The following is an 18782-nucleotide window of genomic DNA, read 5'->3' as shown; positions in this document are numbered from 1 at the left end:
CTCCATCCTCATCCCGGCACTTCTTGCCCTCTCCCAGCCACCCCCCCCCGCTTCCTAAGTACCATTGCAGCGGCGGGGTTACGGGAGCCCCTTTTCACGCATTGCAACCCGTCACCGCCAAACCCTTCCCTGACTCATCACATGCGAGAGGGGCATGGCCAGAGCACCAGCTCCCACTTGGAAGGCACCGCTTCTCACCTCCTGGCCCGGCCGGCTGGCCTCCAACACACATGCAGGCATTGCCGCCACCTCGCTCTCTTCCCCGCCACCTGGCTACTTCCAAGGCCCGGAGCCCGGCGAGCCGGGAAGAAGCTGCGCCAGGTGCCAGAGGGCCGAGGCGGCCTCTGATGGTGAGGGACCAGCTTGATGCTGCAGCTCAGCTCAGCCAGCAGCAGTGGCAGCCGTGGAGCAGCCCAGAGGCAGTGCCAGCAGCGGACCAGACCTGGCTCGGCTCGGCCCAGCCGCCCACACAGCTGAGCTGACCCGGGGCAGCATCAGGGGCACTTGCGATGGCACTGCAGTGGCAGGAGCAGAGGCTGTCAGAGACGGGTGCCCTGGAGACAGAAGAGCCGGCGGAGGACGAGGGCGGTGGCGGCGGCTGGATAGAGGAGCGGTTTCTCAGTTCCTAAGACCATCGGAAATATGTGTTTTCTAATGGTTTTAGGTAACACCTGTGAAAGCATCATTCGACCCCAAAAAAGGTCGCGGCCCACAGATTGAGAACCGCTGTTTTAGACGGATGGTTGTGATCAATATTAGGAAATACTTTGGTTGAAAGAGGATGCAAATCTCCATAGACTAGACTGAAAAAGGTCTGAGTGTGGCTGCTTATAGAATGGAGAATTGCAAGTTATTGAGGAGGAAAACAATCCTGAATTGCTCCTAAATCAACACCAACCCTAAGTTTTGTAGGCTGCTCCACGAAAAAAAAAAAGGGGAATGTATGTTCTCATATCACTTCTTCCAAGCTAATGACACTGATAAATAGAATAAAATAAATTTAAGAAATTTTTCAGCAAACTGACATGATTGTAGTTTTTTGCTTTTTCTGTTCCTGTTGAATAAATAAATCTGCTTTTAGTAAGCTTCCCAGGTTAGTTCTAAGATAAGACTCTTTCTTTTTGTCTTATCAATTTCCGCATGCCATTAATCTCCCAGCAATGACATATGCAGCTTCAGTGCCTCTTTGTTGTTCCTTCCCTTAGAGCATAAATGCACTTCTGTTTGACTTGCTTAATAATGCAGCTTTTAACATCTATATAACAAGGTTCTCAGGCAAAGGAGAACACTTTGAATTAAACTGACTTGAATTATGACAAGTGTCAGGGCATGGTAGGCCTGGCTGTGGGGGCCCTTCGGCATGGTGAATTGTTGCGGGATGCGTAGGGCAGCTCCCCCCTCTCCCCCGTCTTGCGGCAGCTCCCCCCTGCCTCCCCACCTGCAGAGAACCGGTTGTTAACTTATTTGAATTCCACCATTGGTTAGCCACCCTCTAGGCAGGATGGTCAGCAATCTAAGAACAAATGAAATCAATTCTGCAATGGAACCTTATTTTTAAACTTATTTTTTACTTAATTCTATTGCAGTCAGCACCGGAGAACTGATATTCAAATATCCAAAACTGACAATTCAGGGTAATTTTAAAAAGTACATACAAACAAAAAAAATTACATAACTACAGAAAGTTAATGATTGTTACGTTATATGGTTAGATGATATAAAACAGAAAGGCCTTCCTTCTGATTGGACCTTTTGAAGTCTTCAGGTTTGTTTGTTATTGAAAAAAACTACCCAGTTCTATCCACTTCAGCTAGAACACTTGAGCATTATAGGAAAACAGTAAGTAAAATTTAAACTTATTACTGTACTGAGATCTGAGTATTATCAACTAACCTTTGTGGTACTTTTTCTGAAAATGTTAATACTATATTAAAATAGATATTGAACGCTTTATGCTGTTTTCAGTGCTATTACGGATAAAGTTTATTAATTTTTTTAACCATATGTTCTTTAAAATTGTAACTTTGTTTTATAATAATTATGGTATGAGTATCCATATTAATAGATTTTGCAGTTGTAGCTATTATTCAAAAACATTGTGTTTTACACAAGAGGGAGACATTCCTAATATCTCTTTGATTCTGGAGGGGCATTTTGCATTGCTTTCTTACATTTTTTATTGATGTATTTTTTATGTATTTATTAGATTTTTGCACTGCCCATTTCACCTAAGAGATTCTGGGCAGTTTATAATAAAAACATAAAAAGAGGTATAAAGCATAAATACAACAAAGTTAACACAGAGTTAAGAACACAGTTAAAACTGAGACATTGCAAGTTAAAACAGGTAGAGAAAGCACCCTCACATCACTAATCACCCCCAGGGTTGCCCAACACTACTCTACCTATGTCAATTGGCAAAGTCAGGCCTTAACGCTCTTTCAGAAAGCTAGAAAACTGGGGTTCACCTTGCTTCTAGGAATAAGATGTTCTAAAGCAGTGCCCCCCAACCTTTTGGGCACCAGACACTGGTTCCACGGAGAGAGGTTTTTCTGTGGACTGGAAGGAGCATGGTTTTGCATGCTGCCTGAATCCCACAGATGGAGCTTTGTTTGTCAACTCAGTTTCTGGCATGTTGTGGACTGATGCCAGTCCACAGACCGAGGGTTGGGGACCCCTTTCTAAAGGGCAGGAGAGATGGCAGAGAAGGATCTGTATATGGAGATATATTTTATTATTAATTTAATTTAATAAGATAAAATTAAGAAAAATAAAAATATAGTACATATTGTAGTTATATATATAAAGATATAAAGATAATTAGAATATAGGTTAAGTCTTCCATTATTCAGAATTCTGCATATTTAATTAGCCAAGGGAACAAAATACTGGATTCATGTTTGACACTACCCAGGGCAATGTGCAATGTTTGCTTAGCTGCAAATAAATAACCAAGAATTAACATGGGCAGCAGAGAGAAGCAGCACTAGCCATTGTTACTGCAGAAACACATTTTTTAAAGTTTTGATAAACAGTAGAGGAAAGAAAGTGTGGAAAAAGTTGACCAACTTCAAAGGAAGATACTGCCCTCTCAGAATATAGATGATGAAAATTGAAAATACAAAGGCATGCTTCAGTGTTTGAATTTCTGAGTGACAATTTTTATTTTTCCAATCTAATGGAATGTTGGGAAGAAATTATGCAAGGGGCTTGGAACTGTGTCCCTCTGTCCATCAGCAGGATAACTCTACAAAAGTAGCACAACAGAGTACCAGATGTGGTACAGTAGAAAAACTTGTAAAATAAAGTTTAAGTTCTAAAATGGAGCTGGGAGGTGTGTATGATTCACATACACCCATACACAGAGAGACAAACATGAGAGGCAATAAGTCCCGCCTCTCTTCTGTCACAGGACCCAGAGCTGAGCTGCTATTAAGGACCTGGATGAATTCCAGAACTTCATACTTCCGTACATTATTCTTCTTTCCAATCCAAAGGATTATTGGAAAAAATATGTTAAAGGGCTGGACAAAATTGAACAGGATCAAATTTGGTATGATAGAGGAGGTGTAGGAAAAAAAGTTCTTATATTTTAAAAAATCAGATACAGATGTATGCCCTCAGTTTACAGCCAGTCACAATGTCATCTACATTTTGATGTGAGACCCTGCAGTCACACTGAGGTGAGGATGCTATGCCCCATTTATACAGAGAGTCCTGGCAGATGCAGTGTGAGGTGCAAATCCTCTTCAGGATTGTCCACGCCTTTCTTAAAAGCCTCCAGTGTTGGAGCACCCAAACTTCTGAAGGCAAGCTATTCCACTGGTTTATGGTTTTCACTGATTGCTTTTCTCCTTGATTAGTTTCCATCCACTGCTTCTTATTATGCCTTCTGGGGCTTTGCAAAAATGTTGATCCCTGTTCTTTGTGGCAGCTCCTCAAATATTGGAACTGTCATGTCACCCTTAGTTCTTTTCACTAAACTAGACACACTCAATCCCTGCGACATTTCTTCATGTTTTAGCCTTTAGCCCCTCCCCCCAATCACCTTTGCTGCTCTTTACATCTTTCCAGAGTCTCTTACTAGTGGTTTGCTATGTGGCTCAGAACAGGAAGCCAGCAAGTTGGAGAGGTTTTAAAACATCCATTTATAATTCTCATGGTATCACTGAGTCTGGCATGTTTTACTACCATGTTTCCCTGAAAATAGGACTATCCCGAAAATAAGCCCTAGCCTGATTTTTACCCATGCACCTAATATAAGCTCTACCCCAAAATAAGCCCTAATTAAGAGCCCACCCATTCTGACCCACCATCTAGTTGCTTGCTGCCACAATGGAGCAGGAGAACATGTATCACACTGGTGCTGCCACAAAGTGAGGTGAGGCAGGTGGGGGGAACTGGAGCTGCCCCAAGTGCCCTGCACCCATTCACCAGGCCACCCACACCCACCACCTCCTCATTTCATCTTATGGTGGGACAGAATTGGCAGGTGGCTGTGCAAGCTCCTGCCCCACCTCATCTTGTGGTGGTGGCATCGACTCCCTTCTGTGCCACTTTGAAGTTCCCTCCTGGCTGCCCCAAGCAGACAAATCATCAGGAGAGTCCCAGAGAAGAAGGGGCTCCCCGGATGCCCCCAGATCCCCAGAATCCTGTTTCCTACAACCTGAACTCCTGGGTAAGGCAGGCACTCACTTTCCTGTGAAGTCCCTGAGGGTCTCTTCTGTGCCCCCTCTCAATGGTGCCAGCAGCAGCAGCAATACCAGCATCCCTTCTCCTCTGCCCCCCCCTCACAGACTGCCCCCCAAGCACCATCTGTTCGTAGTCCAGGTACCGAGGTGGCAGTGGCAGAGTACTCCACTCATCACCTGGCCTGCTCTGTTATGGCTGCAACCTGGACAACGGAAGGTGGAGCTTCGGCAGCTACAATGGACCAGGTCTGGAGATGAGTGGAATGCTCTGCTGCCATTTCCACCTCAGAGTGATTAGTTCCATTCCCAAGTGCCCCCTCTGCAAGCAGATGAAGCTTCCAGTCTCCATCATTCCTCTATTTGGAGCAAAAAGTGTTTGGGTGCTTATAGGAAATGGAGTGCTCCATTTTCAAGCACCCCCATAGGCATCTAGACTCTTTTTGCCTGTGAGGGAGAAATGACAGAGACTGGAAGCTTCATCTGCTTGCAAAGGAAAGAGTGTAGCAGGTGGAAGGAGGCGGCAGGGGAGGCTTGCATCACCCAGTCCTTCGGCTTCCCCTGCTTGTCTGAGCTGCTCTCCTCCTTGCCTGAAGACATGTACTGCCAGCACTGCCCTCGCCTCCTGAGCATCTGCCCTAGGAAGCAGATGGAATGGAGTGGGTGGGCAGCCGCAAATAAGACATCCCCCAAAATAAGCCCTAATGGGTCATTTGGTAAAAAATAAATAAAAAAAATAAGACCCAGTCTTATTTTGGGGAAAACATGGTAGTATGGCAGCCATTAAGCAATACAGGAGTACCGTATTCTTCTGTGGAGTAGACCAACTCTAGTGCTGATATCTGAGGGTGGCAGCTGAAACTCCCCATTTAGTTCCACATAATTTCTGGAGTATCTTGTTCCTAGTAGAACAAGAGTACAACATAGAAGGGAAACTCATCAAATTTGCAGATGACACTAAACTGGTAAGAATAGCCAACACCCCAGAAGGATCCAAAAAGATCTTGACAAACTTGAACCATGGGCCCCATCCAACAAAATGAATTTTAATGTGGAGAAAAGCAAAAATTTACCTTTAGACAGGAAAATCAAAGTGTAAGTACAGATTAGGTGAGACCTGGCATAAAAACAGTAACTGTGAGAGGGACCTTGGAGTCCTAGTGGACGATCACTTGACTATGAGCCAGCAGTGTGCAGCAACAGCCAAAAAAGCTAATACAAACCTGGATTGTATAAACAGAGGCATAGAATCAAGATCACACAAAGTATTAGTACCGCTTTATGAAACCCTAGTAAGACCAGACCTGGAATACTGCAACCATTTTTAGTCATCATACTACAAAAAAGATGTTGAGATCTTGGAATAAGTACAGAGAAGAGCAACTAAAATGATCAAAGGCCTGGAGACTAAAACATATGAAGAACAGCTGCAGGACTTGGGTTTGACTAGTCTAAAGAAAAGAAGAAACAAGGGTGACATGATAGCAGTCTCAGGGGTTGCCACAAAAACGAGGGCATCAGAGGGAAGGACTAGAAACAATGGTTGGAAACTAATTAAAGAAAGAAGCAACCTGGATTAAGGAAAAACTTTCTAAGAGTGAGGATAATTAACCAATGGAACAACCTGCATCCAGAAATCGTGGGCACTCCATCACTAGAGGTTTTTAAGAAGAAACTGGACAGCCACTAGTCTGAAATGGTATAGGTTCTCCTGCTTGAGCAGGAGGCTGGACTAGAAGATCTCCAAGGTCCCTTCCAGATCTATTCCATTCCATTCCATTCCATTCCATTCCATTCCATTCCATTCTATTCTATTCTATTCTATTCTATTCTATTCTATTCTATTCTATTCTATTCTATTCTATTCTATTCTTGATTTTTGCCACTGTATTCTCTAGATGTTTCTTGTAGGGTAGAGTCAGTCCAATATTATTCCAAGTACCTTAGATGGGATCATAATGGAGTAAGTTGTTGTTTAAATAAACCTTCAGTACTTCATATGCTAGTTACCTGTTAAGGTGAAAGCACATAGTTACTATTTTGCTGGTGCTAGGAGTGAGTCTCCAGGTAGTGAAGAAATTTAAGATTTTAAGATCTCAGCAGAGCTGTGAAGCTAGTTCACCTCCTCATGGTGCATTCTGGAGAGCATGAACTAAACAAACTAGCAACTGCTCGCAGCCAGACTAGTCTGTAGACTTTCCTGGCTTTCAAAATACAAGGCTACAAAAGCCCCTGCATCCAATTAGATGGTGACAAGATCCAAAAGGTTAGTGGCCATTAACTGTATTTAAAATCTCTTAACAGTAGCGGCCAATGAGGGAAGCACAAGGAAGTGACTCAGATACCTTGTGGCCCAAATGGGAGTGCTGTCAGTTACGCGGGTGCAGTATGCTCCCTTGGTTATCCTTATCCCAGCAAAATGGTAGGCAGTTTCACAGATCAGCCAAGAAAAAGGAGTCTCCTGAGAATTATGAAGGAAGGGAAAATGGCTTATAATTAAGCCTATTATTGGGTCTCCTGAGAATTGTGAAGGGAGGGAAAATGGCATATAATAAGCCTACATTATATGTGAAAATTAGAAGGACAAGGAAGTGACCCGAATGCCTACTGACTAGGTAGGGCTGATGAGGGAGCAAAGAGTTAGTGTTCTTTGTCCTCAGAGAGTCCTTGAAGACATACCAGAATGGGGACAAGGGCTGCAGTTTTCCTTGTGGTCTACTGTTCCTTTTGTTCTCCCTCATCCAGCAAAGTGGCAGACAGAGCAACAAGATGGAGGAGAAGGAGGGGGTTTCACTAGGTCTCTCCTGAGAGTCATGAGATCAGGAGACATGATGCAAGCCTATATTATATGTGGAAATGACCTACCAGATTATGAGCTTTCTAGTTATGAACTAAACTCTGGACAATTACTGGATATGTTGGACTTAAAAACAGAACTGAGCATAAACAACTGATAAAATTGCTTTCTTCATTACAAAAGGAATTAGATTGCCACAACAACTTTAATTTGCTAGGATCAGCTACATCATCAATTGTGCCAGTTACCATGTGCTTAGCTTCTGCATTACTGTCAGAAGGAAGCCAAGAGAGAGAGCAAAAAGAGGGAAAAAAGAAACTGATTTTATGTCTAAGCAGTGCTTATTAACAGCCCAGATTGTGATATCAAATTTTGAATATTTGGCAATTAAAAAAAGCATCAAATCCTTGAAACAATCCTTTATAGTCTTTATTCAAACTTATTCAAACTAAGAATTTGTAGTAACACAAAATTCTGGCAATAGTAATAAGAATGAAAAAGGAGGTCAAAGGGAAAATTTGGAAATAATCCTTAAAATAAATATATCCAAACAAAAAGAAGGATATTGTATCAGCTATGCTCTTAAAAGAGAGTTCCCTAGATAAGCAGATCTAGATAATAGTTTAAAAAAACCCCAGCAAACAAATCATTAGAAAAAGAACTTATTAACTCATTTGAGAATCTACAGGAATAAATTATGAAGAGATTGGAAACATGGTGGAACAGCACATGTAAGAACTGCATCATTAATTGACTTTACATTTCCTGCCCTCATGATGACTGCAGCAAAAATCTTTGATATACTGAACACCTCATTAAGATAGAGGATAACAATCAAAATAATAGAATTGGAAGGGACCTTGAAGGTCTTCTAGTAAGAGACTCTGTACTATTCTGGACAAACAGCTATCCAATCCCTTCTTAAAAACTTCAGTGATGGAACACCCACAGCTTCCAAGGCAAGCCATTGCACTGATTAATTGTTCTCACTATCAGAAAATTTCTCCTTAGTTCTAGGTTGCTTTTCTCCTTGATTAGTTTCCATCCATTGCTTCTTGTCCAGCCTTCTGGTATTTTGGAAAATAGGTTGAGCCTCTCTAAGCTCTCTCTAAGTCTGTTGAAATCAGCTCTTTTAAAGTTTAGGCTGTCAGCAACCTCCATGTGCTTTTTTTTTTTTTTTTGTACTCCTATGGCCAAATCAGCATATCCAATTTTGCATCCCCTTGTTGCCAGCATATCTGATATGTATAAGTTGAATAATGTAGGTGCCATTATAAAGCCTTGTGGGAAGCATTGTTTAATTTTCTAACCTTACTTATGTTACCCTCATTATATCTGAAAGGACCTATCACTCAGCATGTTATTAAGTAATTGACAGACATTTTTACAGGGGATAATATGGCATCCTTCCGAACTGTGTCATATGCCACAGTTAGGTCTGTGAACATGGCTGTGGTTTTGAGGCCTTGTTGGAAACCTGCTTCAATATAACCTGTTAGCCTTAGCACCTGATCTACACAGCTCCAGTCTTGTAAGAAGCTGGCTTGTTCCATAGGCAGATGTTCATCTATTGTGAGACCTATCCAGTTTATAATTAATCTTTCCAGGAATTTATAGCAGGTGTTCAAAACGGCGATTGGATGATAACTTTCAACACTGTCTTTTGGTTTGCCAGGTTTTAGAAGTGATATTATTTTAGCTTTTTTGAATTCTAGTGGGAGGCAGCTGTTGGAAACTACATCAAAGAGGAATTTACCAATCCAATTCTGTGTTGCCTCCCAGAGTTTATCAGGAATTCTGAATGAATGCCATTAAAGCCCGATGCTTTACCACATTTCAAATTGCCAATGGCAGTGTCATTACTTTATAGAGCAGCCTTTGGCCTGATAATAAAAAAGCTGAAAATGCTTTCTTTTTTTATTTCTTTTTAAACAATTTTATTAGTTTTCCATTTTACACCAACAAGGCTTAAGAACCAACGTGGAGATAGGGTTATCAATTAAAAACAATAACATTATAAATATACAGCTCACACAATATTCCTTGAAATTCTCCTCTCTCTCTATTTAGGATACTATAATCAAATTAATATATTTCTAAAAACAAATTCATACATATACATTCCATTAATCAATAAAAATTTTGAACAGCTCATTATCTATCCCATAATATCCTGTTTTACACTTTATAAATTTTTCAAACATTTAAACTTAAACTAACATATTTATTTACTATTCAGGTACCACAAGTTTCTCTTATTTAAACATATTATTTCCATAACTAAATTCTTACATCTCTCAACTATATTCTATTCTTATTCAATAATTCTCCAATTATTAATTCCAACACTTCCATTATTCAATCTTTTTCTCATTATACCACCCCTAATATTAAAAACACATAAAGAAAATACTAAGAAAGAAAAAGAAAAAATAACACGAAGGGAAAGAGATATAGCTAAACCAAGGAGACAAAACAGAGGAAGCAAAAAGAAAGGAAAGGAGAAAAAGGGAGAGGAAAAAAAATAATCTATCATTCCAAGAAACATATTCTTACTATATTTCAATATTAAATTCAAGGACTTCCGGTGGATTTTTGTAGCCGTCCTCCTGGGCAAGTGTAAGAACCGCTTTGAACAGCAGACATCAGCTGTTCAGCGGTTCAAAATCCCCCTCCCGGGCAAAGGGGGGGGTAGAGAGTGTCTGAATAGTGGTAGAGCCTCTTTTGCACCCCCCAAGTTTTTTTGGGGGGGGTGAAAGGAGTGCTCCCACGGAGTTCAGACTTGTCTCCGCTTCCCAGCTGTTTTTGTCCTCAGGGACAAAACGAGCCGCTGCAAACACCTCCGTGCTTAAAGAGAACTGGTGAGTTTTTTTTTTTTTTTTATAAACGGACAGAGCTGAGTAGAGGATTTAGTTTTTGCTTTCTTTGACTTATTTGGATTTTAAGTTTTAAGACTTGTTTCTATTTTTATTCTCTCTTTTTATTTTTCTTTCTTTGTTGAAAGGGAAAGTAAAATGGCGATCGGCAAATCCTTCGGTGTTTTTTTTTCTGGAAGTTAGAATGCTGACCGGCAGGCTTTTTGGTGTTTCTCTTTCTTTCCTTTCCCTTTCTCTTTTTATTTCCTTATGATTGGAATGGTTGTTTTTGGTATCTCTAAGTATTTTTCTTGGAACGGACTTTTTCTATTTAATTATTTTTTTTTCTTCTCCCCCTTTTTTTTTTCTTTCTTCTCTTTGAACTCTCTTCTTTTTATTGTAATGACCCTTTTTTGAAGGACTTTTTTCTGTTTAATTTTTGTAATTTTTAAGAAGGAGTAAAGCTTTTTTTTTAATTCCTTTTCTCTTTTTTTTCTTCCCTTTTTTTTCTTTTTATTATAACTCTTTGGAGGGAGTTATGATTTTTGAAGGAATTTTTATAATTTTTTAAGAAGGACTAAAGGTTTTTCTTTAAGATGGCTCCAAAGCGTCCAGGGATTTCTACAGCTTCTAAATCAACACTTTCACCCTCTTCTGGGGGTCAGCTAATAACTATGAAGGATTTGCAAGACATGATGGGAGATGTTATAATTCAAATTAGGGCAGAAATGAAAAAGATTTTAGAGGAAAACAATAAGATCTTGAGACAAGATTTTGTTTTCGCTTTAGAAGGAGTTGCTTCTGTTCTTGAAAAGGTGAACTCCCATGTGGAAGAGGTAGCTGAAAAAGTGGACATAATGGAGGGGAAAATTGAAAGTATGGAAAAAGAAATGGAAAATGAGATTCTTATGCTTCAATATGGACAAATGGAATATGCCTTAAGAATTAGAGGCCTGGGAGAGTCTTTGCAAGGAGATCTGAAGGAGATGGTTGCAAAGGACTTTGCATTGATTTTGAATAAAGAAAAAGAGGGAATACTTAGTGAAATTGAAAAATTATTTAGGGTTAACTCTGTGGTGGCAGCACAGAAGAATCTGCCAAGAGATGTGGTAATTTACTTTGGTAAAAGATCTTTACGCAATGAAATTGTGCAAGCCTATTATAAGAAGAGATTTCAAATTGCTTCACAAGATGTTATAATTTTTAAGGAGATCCCATCTAAAATTTTAAGAAGAAGAAAGGAGTTTGCTTTTCTAGCAAATGAACTTAAAAAGAGAAAAATTTTATTCAGATGGGATGTTCCGACTGGAATGGTGGTGAATTACCTGGGGACATGTTATAGACTTAATACTGTTTCTCAAGCAAAAGACTTTTATACTTCGGTCCTGGGGGTATGTGCATCGCCATCTACTAAGTTTAAAGCTTTGGAAGAAAAGAATGTAGAATCACAGTTTGAAGAGCCTATATTTATGAAAACTGGTGAATCTTTGTGTGAGAGGTCTCAACAAGTCCAGGTTGAGGAGCAGAAGACAACTTGTGCAGTATATAATTCCAAAGAAAAGCAGCAACAGAAGAAGGTTAAGGAAGTTTCATATTCAGTGGTTTCTGAATCTCTGGGAGATGTTAGACCTACAAAGTCTTTGGAGCAATCTTTAAGGGTGGAATTGCTGCCTGAAATGGAAATTGGGAAATCTCAGTTTGAGGGGCATCAACAAGAGAGGAACGGGCAGAGGATAACTTGTACAACTTACAATTGTAAAGACCAACACAAGGAGGAATTCAAGGAACCCTTATTGGCTTCGGAGTCGATGGGAGATTCAGGAATTTTGGAGCAGTCTCCTAAGGCAGAACTTGCAGCATTTCTTACGAGTTTGATACAAGAATCGAGAAGGGAAATGGAAGAATGGAAGAATGGAGAATGGAAAAAACTGGAATGTGAATAATTAATAATACTAATATAATTGAGACTGACAAGGATGCAGTTTCTTACGGATGGAATTTGTTATTGGTGAAGATTGAAATGTTTAATGTGTTTATTAATTTTGTTGTTTTAAGTTTTGAACCTTTAATGATAATATTGTTTAAATTTGTGTTTTGAAGGGATTATAATTTGCTTATTTTAGTGAGGGGATTCTAATGTTTTAAATTTTAAGTAATGTTTAAATTTGTGTTTTGAAGGGAGTATAACTTGTTCAAGTTTTAAGTATGCTTAAATTTGGTTTTTAAATATTATTAATATTTTTAAGAGAAAATAATTTGTTTAATTAAATGTTTAGATTTGTTTAGGAAAGAAAGTAATGTTTAAATTTGTGGTTTTGGAGGGAGTTTATATAGAATGATGATTGTATTTAGATTTGTTTAGGATTTAAAAGTGTTTCTAGTTTTTAAATATTATTATTAATATTTTTAAGAGAAAATAATTTTTTTAATTAAATGTGCTTAGATTTGTTTAGGACTTATAGGTTTTTTAAGTTTTTTTCTTTTTGGATAGGAGAGAAGATTATGAAGATTGAAGGAAATATGTATTTACTTTAAGTTTTTTAAGAGTATTTAGCTTTAATGGTATAACAAAGATTTGTATGTTTATTTTTTCGTTTTAGGATAAAGAAAGAGGGAGAAATTAGATTTTACACTATAGATATAGATATTCAAAGAAAGTAATGTTTAAATTTGTGTTTTTGGAGGGAGTTTATATAGAATGATGATTGTATTTAAATTTGTTTAGGTTTTAAAAGTGTTTTAGGGTTTTTTTTTTTTTAATTAAGCCTGTACTCAGCTCTGGGAAGTCCAGGGGAGGGTTTGGGAGGTTGGGAAGGGGGGGGGGTGAGGTAGGGGGGGGGGTATGGGAAGGGGATTTGTTTTTGTAAAATGTAAAAATTTTCAATAAAAAAAATAAATATTAAATTCTAACCCTTTTTGTAATGACCTCCCTTTTGACAAAATCCACATCAAAATCAATCCAAGTTTCTATAAATCCTTTCCCACCCATCACTGTAATCTTAAATTTGATATTTATATCTTATTCTGGGTTTCTTTCTATTCCAAATGGGTTTCCATAATAGAATCTCTAGTTCCTCAAATAGATTTCCCATTATCTCTTGCCATAACATGTACACCAAACGTGAGTCTCCCATTATCCATTTTATTACGCTAATATAAGAGTTGTAACTGTTCTCAATAACTCATAGCTGAACGTCGTTTCCCATCTTTTTAAAAATTGCATAAAGTTTAATTGGCATCATTTTCTTATTAGATTGTAAAACTAATAAGGATTTTGGGATTTTATCCAATATATACTTATAAGTGAGATTTAGTCAAGTTTCTTCCTTTTCTATCATATTTAAAGCCATTGTCCTTTTGGGGGAAACTATATTCAAAAGAAATCAGTCAATATCCACCCCACCCAACTATACGGCTTCTTTATCTTTTTCCTTTATAATAATTTGAAAGCCAAAGTCAGATTCCAAAAGAAAAAAAATAACAATTGCAACGAGTAGTTTCACCAGAAGATGTCCCCTGACAAATAATCAAAGTTATTCAAATATTCAGTTTTTCCAGACACCATAAGAATAAAAAAAATACAATATTCTCCAAACAATTGATATATTACATCTCTGTAACAAAATTTATTGGGGCTCCCAAATGTCCAAAAATAAAACCAACCATTAAAAAAAAATAGTTTCTTTTTATAAGCTTCTCTTCCCCCACCAAAAAACGCCACTGTAAGGACCCACCCCACTTTCCATCCTAAGAAGACAGAACTCTTGGAATATTTCTTCCAACAGGCATCCTTTATTAAGAGAAAATGGTTGCAGGAGTTCTAGACAGGATTTGGGGGCCAAGCCCTATGGTTCAAGGTTTTAATGGGTTCCCAGCAACCCCACCCCACCCCACCATCCTTCCAGTGACAATCCCAGGTGTTACATTTCCACCCCCTTTTCCTCACTGCCAGCGGAAGGGAGACTTCAGAGAGGAGTGCATGAAAGGTAATAGCCCCATTGTTATGGTTAGTCCTTTTGGTGATATCCACATCCAGTCCCTTTTAAAGTTGTACCGAAGGAAGTGAGGGCCATAAAACCCCTTTGTTCACCCCCCTTCCCCTTTATCATATGACAGAATCCAGAGAGGGCAGAAATGGGGTTTTCCATAGTCGATAACTAGAGATGAAATATAATTGGATTCTGACATCCTGCCCCCTTAAAAATAAGATAGATCCACCTGAAAGAAAAACAAAACAGGTATAAAATTTAGTCAGGCTTTTTAGGATACTCTGTGTGAAACTTCTTTAATAGCTTCGGGGCTCTGACATGACGTTTATGGACCCACTCATTTTGTGAGGCAGGGAGGTGTTTCCATGCTACTAGGTACTGAGTCACTCCATGATATCTCCTAGAGTCTAGGATTTCCTTTATTTCAAAGTGTTGTTCACCTCCACCATGATTGGAGGTAGTGGTGGGGATTTTTGGTCGTAACGATGACTGATGCTCTCTTTTCAGCAAACTGCAATGAAAAATTGGGTATATTTGCCTGAGATTTTTGGGTAATTCTAATTCTACTGTTACTGGGTTTATGATTCTTTTAATTGGAAAAGACCCTATATATTTTGGTCCAAGTATTTTACAGGGTTGTAGGGACTTTAGGTATTTTGTAGATAAGTACACCATTTCTCCTATAATGAATGGTGTAGGCTCAACCCTTTTTTTATCAGCTTGTGCTTTGTATGCCTGCCTAGCTTCATCTAGTGCTTTTCTAACTATTGGCCAGGTGTTTTGTAATTGTTCCATCCATTCTTTCAGCGATGGGATCGTTGGTTCATTTGGGGTTAATTCTGGCATGGGTTGAAACTTTGACCAGTGGCTATTTGAAAAGGAGTGGACTGCGTTATTATAAGCAACTTTTGCGAAAGGGAGTAGGTCCGTCCAATTTGTTTGCTGAAAATTAAGAAAACATCTTAAATATTGCTCAAGTACTGAGTGACAACGTTCTGTTTGTCCATCCTCTTGTGGATGATGGCTAGATGCCAGTCCCTGAGTGGTCTGAAACTTTCTTCCAATATTGGCCCACCAGTAATCTTGCAGCTGTTATAAGATTCAACATCAAATTAATTTATTTAACATCAAAGTCTACAATAACACCTAATAAAAATAATTGTGGTGTAAACTTTATCTTTCTCTTAAAAATCTTTTGAATATTCCACCAAATCTTAATCCAAAAAGCTTTTGTATTTCTACAAGTCCACCAAATATGAAAATAAGTTGCATCTAAGCTTCCACATCTCCAACATTTGGGCTATAAATTAGGATACATACGAGACAGCTTTTGAACATCCAAATGCCACTTATAAAACATTTTATAAAAGTTTTGTCTTAATTTTTGAGCTTGAGTAAATTTTACATTTCTAACCAAATTGTCTCCCATTTATCCAATAGAATCGGCTCTTGAGTATTTTGTGCCCATTTTACCATACAGTCTTTAACTAAATCCGTTTCAGAATCCAATTCTATTAAAACATTATAAATTCTCTTTATATGGGCTCGAGTTTGATCTTTAATCTGTTTTACCAAATTCATGTCCTCTAAGGTAATACCAACCTTAATGTAAGGACCCACCCCACTTTGCATCTTAAGAAGACAGAACTCTTGGAATAATTCTTCCAACAGGAATCCTTTATTAAGAGAAAATGGTTGCAGGCATGCTAGACAGGACTTGGGGTTCAAGCTCTCCCATTCAAGGTTTTAAGGGGTTCCCCAGTAGTCCCACCCAATCAACCCCCCTTCCAGTGATAGTTTCAAGTATCACAATTCCACCCCCTTTCTTCTTTCTTCCGTCTGGATGGAGACTTCAGGTAACTACATGAAAGGCAAATACCCTGCTTTGTTATGATAAGGTCCTCTAGTGCTAACGCTTTGATGTTACAATAAACACACATTCAGCATTCAGCTCTTTGAAGTGTACTGAAGGAAGTGAGGGCCATAAAGCCCCTTTGTTCTCCCCCTTCTCTCCCTCTTATGGCAGAATCCAAAGAAGGCAGAATTGGGAGTTTCTATATTTGATAATTAAAGATGAAATATGATTGGATTCTGACATCCAGCCCCTCTTAAAAATAAGAGAGATCCACCTGAAAGAAAACACAAGTATAAAATTTAGTTAGGCTTGTTAGGATACTCTGTGTGAAACTTCTTCAATAGCTTCGGGGCTCTGACATGACGTTTATGGACCCACTCATTTTGTGAGGGAGGGAGGTGTTTCCAGGCAACTAGGTACTGAGTTGCTCCATGATATCTCCTAGAATCAAGGATTTCCTTTATTTCGAAGTGTTGTTCACCCTCCACCATGAGTGGAGGTGGTGGTGGGGGGGATTTTTGGCCGTAGAGGTGACTGATGCTCTCTTTTCAGCAAGTTGCAATGAAAAATTGGGTGTATTTGCCTGAGATTTTTGGGTAATTCTAATTCTACTGTTACTGGATTTATGATTCTTTTAATTGGAAAAGGTCCTATATATTTTGGTCCAAGTTTTTTACAGGGCTGTAGGGACTTTAGGTATTTTGTAGATAAGTACACCATTTCTCCTATAATGAATGGTGTAGGCTCAACCCTTTTTTTATCGGCTTGTGTTTTATATGCCTGCCTAGCTTCATCTAGTGCTTTTCTGACTATTGGCCAGGTGTTTTGTAATTTCTCCATCCATTCTTTCAGCGAGGGGATCGTTGGTTCGTTTGGGGTTAATTCTGGCATGGGGTTGAAACTTTGACCGGTGGCTATTTGAAAAGGAGTGTAACCTGTGCTGGAGTGGACTGCATTATTGTAGGCAACTTCTGCAAAAGGGAGTAAGTCCGCCCACTCGGTCTGCTGGAAACTAAGAAAACATCTTAAATATTGCTTAAGTACGGAGTTCATTTTTTCAGCCCCCCCATTTCCTTGAGGGTGGTGGCTAGATGTCAGTCCCTGAGTGGTTCCTAAGAGGGATAAAAATTCCTTCCAAAATGCAGACGTAAATTGCACCCCCCTGTCAGAGATGATGCGTTGGGGTGCCCCATGCAATCTGTAAATGTGTTGGATGAAAAGTTTTGCTAAGGCTTTTGCAGTGGGAATCTTTTGGCAAGGGATAAAGTGCACCTGTTTGGAAAACAAGTCCGTGACCGTCCAGACCACAGTATTCCCATTGCTTTCTGGCAATTCCACTATAAAATCCATGGCTATTTCTCTCCAGGGGGCTGAGGGACTTGCCACTGTTGCAATAGTCCTGGCACTTTCCCTTGCAACCTCTTTGCCGTGGCACATTTTGGACAACTGGCTATATAACTTTCAATGTCCTTTTTCATGGATGGCCACCAAAATTGCCGTTTAATTAAATGTAAAGTTTTTACAAATCCAAAATGCCCTGCTGATTTTGTGTCATGGCAAAGGTGCATGAAAGTTACTCTTTGAGTTGTTGGTATATATAACTTTTCCCCTACCCAAGGCAACCCGTCTCTCATTGTGCACACATTTTTGTTTTTCTGGAACCATTCATCTGTTTCCAAACTTTTTCTGAATTCAATCCAGTTTGGCTGTCCAGTTGTGGTTTTATTTTGGCTTGGGTTCTTGTGGTTACTGGTGCTGCCAGTTGTGACTCTGCCATTATTGGTCTAGAGTCTGTGGTTCGTGCGCTGTTATATTGGGGCATGCGAGATAGAGCATCTGCCAGGAAGTTCTTTCTTCCTGGTAAATGTTTGAGCTTAAATTGGAATGGTGAAAATGCTGGGACCAGCGGGCTTGTTTGGGATTGAGTTTCCTGGAAGTTTTCAGGGCTTCTAAATTTTTGTGATCAGTCCACACCTGGAAGGGGATTTTGTTGCCTTCCAGGAACTGTCGCCACGTGAGTAATGCCCAACGTATCCCATAAGCCTCCTTCTCCCATACGGGCCAGCGCTGTTCTGTTTCCGTGAGTTTCTTGATGTATATGCACAGGGTTGCAATACTGCATCATCATTTTCTTGTAATAGCACAGCCCCCACTGCCACATCACTTGCATCTACCTGTATTATGAAGGGCTTGTCCATGTCTGGGTGCCTTAGTACTGGTTCGGAAGAAAAAAGTCTCTTTAGTCTCTCAAACGCTGCTTGGCACTCCATTGTCCATGTTAGTGGCTGGCTAGGTTTTACTGAGGATGCTCCCTTCGTTTTTAGTAAGTTAGTGAGGGGCAAGGCTATCTGGGCAAATGAGGGGATGAATTGGCGGTAAAAGTTTGCAAAGCCCAGGAAACTTTGTAGTTGCTTTCTTGTGCGGGGTGGTGCCCAATTTAGTACTGCTTTGACCTTCTCTGGGTCCATTTCAATGCCCTGTGGGGATATGCGATAGCCTAGGTAGTCTATCCTTTCCTGGTGGAATTCGCATTTTGAGAGTTTGGCATATAAGGTGAGCGGCTCGCAGCTTCTTTAAAACCGCTCTGACAAGTTTGAC

The 18782-nt window shown here is 39.5% G+C and overlaps 1 protein-coding gene across 1 annotated transcript in view; it reads left to right on the top strand.

Annotated features, from left to right (window-relative positions):
* Nucleotides 1-1762: 1762 nt before the first annotated feature.
* The window catches only part of DDC (dopa decarboxylase), a 305481-nt gene continuing 288461 nt past the window's right edge, over nt 1763-18782 (top strand). The window contains exon 1 of the mRNA XM_039336392.1: nt 1763-1839. The gene's annotated coding sequence lies outside the window, so the exon portion shown is untranslated. The remainder of the gene's footprint in view (nt 1840-18782) is intronic.

The sequence above is a fragment of the Crotalus tigris genome, unplaced genomic scaffold, assembly GCF_016545835.1.
Source record: "Crotalus tigris isolate CLP2741 ecotype Arizona unplaced genomic scaffold, ASM1654583v1 scf7180000017666.379230911805:20528666, whole genome shotgun sequence".
NCBI lineage: Eukaryota > Metazoa > Chordata > Lepidosauria > Squamata > Viperidae > Crotalus > Crotalus tigris.
Note: the sequence above shows the minus strand (reverse complement) of the source record. Positions and strands in the feature narration are given on the sequence as shown.